Below are 3,864 nucleotides of genomic sequence, written 5' to 3'. Positions count from 1 at the left end.
GAGTCTTCTTAGGTATGACACTACAAGCTTGGCACACCTGTATTTGGGGAGTTTCTCCCATTCTTCTCAGCAGATCCTCTCAAGCTCTGTCAGGTTGGATGGGGAGCGTCGCTGCACAGCTATTTTCAGGTCTCTCCATAGATGGTCGATCGGGTTCAAGTCCGGGCTCTGGCTGGACCGCTCAAGGACATTCAGAGACTGGCCCCGAAGCCACTCCTGCGTTGTCTTAGCTGTGTGCTTAGGGTCGTTGTCCTGGTGGAAGGTGAACCTTTGCCCCAGTCTGAGGTCCTGAGAGCTCTGTAGCAGGTTTCCATTAAGGATCTCTCTGTACGTTGCTCCGTTCATCTTTCCCTCGATCCTGACTAGTCTCCCAGTCCCTGCCGCTGAAAAACATCCCCACAGCATGACGCTGCCACCACCATGCTTCACTGTAGGGATAGTGCCAGGTTTCCTCCAGACGTGACGCTTGGCATTGAGGCCAAAAAGTTCAATCTTGGTTTCATCAGACCAGAGAATCTTGTTTCTCTTGGTCTGAGAGTCTTTAACGTGCCTTTTGGCAAACTCCAAGTGGGCTGTAATGTGCCTTTTACTGAGAAGTGGCTTCCGTTTGGCCACTTATCATAAAGGCATGATTGTGGGAGTGCTGCAGAGATGGTTGTCCTTCTGGAAGAATCTCCCATCTCTACAAAGGAACTCTGGAGCTCTGTCAGAGTGACCATTGGGTTCTTGGTCACCTCCCTGAACAAGGCCCTTCTCCCCCGATTGCTCAGTTTAATGGGCGTAAGTGTTTTTTGGCTAATATTACTTACAGGATATTTATATTACTCTGTAAAATGAAAATAAATAGCCTACCTAATGACACCCTTCCAACTGTATATCAGAGTATCCTGCCTACACCCCATAATGTACCTACAAGTTTGCCTGATAGTGATGACATGCTGGTGTTGTGGCATTTTATTGCACAGGGACACTTGAAGTCAATCTTAAATTAATCATTGTTTGTTAGCTTGCTGGAGAGGTTCCAAACAACTCAATGCACCATAGTACACGTCAATCTGGAGCACTCCCAGTCCCAGCAGTTGTCATATATACGGCTATACACAGACAAGTTATATTTGCACGATATAGCATAATTAATTAATCATTAGCATTTTGTTTCATTCATGTGGCCGAGCAATACTGTTTCATAACATGTGACAGACCAACACCTCACGAGGCTTCTCCTCTCTAAGCAGAGACCTTGAAACTGAGATATGGTTAGTTTGTCCTCAAAACCCGGTCGTTCATTCTCAAATAACAGTCTGGGCATACTGCCAAATTTCAACTACTGATAGGTGATTTGTACAGTCAGCCACTTGCATGGACACAGAAATTGGTTTATAAATATACTCCAGTGTTAGGGTGTAACTTGGCCATCAAAGTAAGGCCTTACGACATAAAACTAAGCAAAAAAAGAAACAGCCCTTTTTCAGGACCCTGTCTTTCAAAGATAATTCATAAAAACCCAAAATACCTTCACAGATCTTCATTGTAAAGGGTTTAAACACTGTTTCCCATGCTTGTTCAATGAACCATAAACAATTAATGAACATGCACCTGTGGAACGGTCGTTAAGACACTAACAACTTACAGACGGTAGGCAACTAAGGTCACAGTTATGAAAACTTAGGACACCAAAGAGGCCTTTCTATTGACTCTGAAAAACACCAAAAGAAAGATGCCCAGGGTCCCTGCTCATCTGCGTGAACGTGCCTTAGGCATGCTGCAAGGAGGTATGAGGACTGCAGATGTGGCCAGGGCAATAAGTTACCATGTCCGTACTGTGAGACGCCTAAGACAGCGCTACAGGGAGACAGGACGGACAGCTGATCTTCCTCGCAGTGGCAGACCACGTGTAACATCACCTGCACAGGATCGTTACATCCGAACATCACACCTGCGGGACAGGTACAGGATGGCAACAACAACTGCCCGAGTTACACCAGGAAAGCACAATCCCTCCATCAGTGCTCAGACTGTCCGCAATAGGCTGGACTGAGGGCTTGTAGGCCTGTTGTAAGGCAGGTCCTCACCAGACATCCCAGCAACAGCGTCGCCTGTGGGCACAAACCCACCATCGCAGGACCAGACAAGAATGGCAAAAAGTGCTCTTCACTGACGAGCCGCGGTTTTGTCTCACCAGGGGTGATGGTCGAATTCACGTTTATTGTCGAAGGAATGAACATTACACCGAGGCCTGTACTCTGGAGAGGGATCGATTTGGAGGTGGAGGGTCCGTCATGGTCTGGGGCGGTGTGTCACAGCATCATCGGACTGAGCTTGTTGTCATTGCTGATAATCTCAATGCTGTGCGTTAAAGGGAAGACATCCTTCTCCCTCATGTGGTACCCTTCCTGCAGGCTCATCCTGACATGACCTTCCGGCATGACAATGCCACAAGCCATATTGCTCGCTCTGTGCGTGATTTCCTGCAAGGCAGGAATGTCAGTGTTCTGCCATGGCCAGTGAAAAGCCTGGATCTCAATCCCATTGAGCACATCTGGGACCTGTTGGATCAGAGGATGAGGGCTAGGGCCATTCCCCCCAGAAATGTCTGGGAACTTGCAGGTGCCTTGGTGGAAGTGTGGGGTAACATCTCACAGAAACAACTGGCAAATCTGGTGCACTCCATGAGGAGGAGATGCACTGCAGTACTTATGCAGCTGGTGGCCACACCCGATACTGACTGTTACTTTTGATTTTGACCCCCACTTTGTTCAGGGACACATTATTCAATTTCTGTTAGTCACATGTCTGTGGAGCTTGTTCAGTTTATGTCTCAGTTGTTAAATCTTATGTTCATACAAATATTTACACATGTTAAGATTGCTGAAAATAAACTCAGTTGACAGTGAGAGGACGTTTCTTTTTTTGCTGAGTTTAGAACAGCACCTGAATAGAACACATAAATGAGTTATAAGACAGGCACAATCATTAAAAATCCCATTACACTGGCTAGGTAAACAGTGGCTAGAACGAGTGGATGAGCAATAGAAATAGAATGTATGGGAAGCACACTTCTCAATCTGGGTCTACATCAACAAGAATTTATATTACCAAACCATGTAAGAAGTATAAAGTCAATAGTGGTAGTAGAGAATAACATGTTACTTGCAATTGCCAGTTTAGCTTTTATACCAATAATATCCTAATTAGCCAGTAAACCCACACACAAGAGGAAGAAAAACAGCCTCACACTTGACCACTAACACTATACAGTCTTCACGTATACAATACCAAGAGAGCTGGCAATAGTACTGCAGCAGGTAGCCATTCGGGTAGTGTTTTGGGCCAGTTACAGCAAGGTTGCTGGCTGGTCAAATCCCCGAGCCAATAAAGGTGAGAAAAAAAATCTGTTTATGCCCATACCATAACCCCACAGCCACCATGAGGCACTTTGTTCACAACGTTGACATCAGCAAACCACTCGCCCATATGACGCAATACACGTGGTCTACAGTTGGACATACTGATAAATTCTCAAAAATGATGTTGGATGTGGCTTATGGTTGAGAAATTAACATTAAATTATCTGGAAACAGCTCTGGTGGTCATTCCTGCAGTCAGCATGCCAATTGCACGCTCCCTCAAAACTTGAGACATCTGTGGCATTGTGTTGTGTGACAAAACTGCAGATTTTAGAGGGGCCTTTTATTGTCCCCAGCACAAGGTGCACCTATGTAATGATCGTGCTGTTTAATCAGCTTCTTGATATGCCACACCTGCCAGGTGGATGGATTATCTTGGCGAGAAATGCTCACCAACAGGGATGTAAACAAATTTGTGCACACAATTTGAGAGAAATAAGCTTTTTGTGCATATGGA

Source organism: Oncorhynchus mykiss, chromosome 20 (genome assembly GCF_057628025.1).
Source record: "Oncorhynchus mykiss isolate SJ-2025 chromosome 20, ASM5762802v1, whole genome shotgun sequence".
Classification (NCBI taxonomy): domain Eukaryota; kingdom Metazoa; phylum Chordata; class Actinopteri; order Salmoniformes; family Salmonidae; genus Oncorhynchus; species Oncorhynchus mykiss.
Note: the sequence above shows the minus strand (reverse complement) of the source record.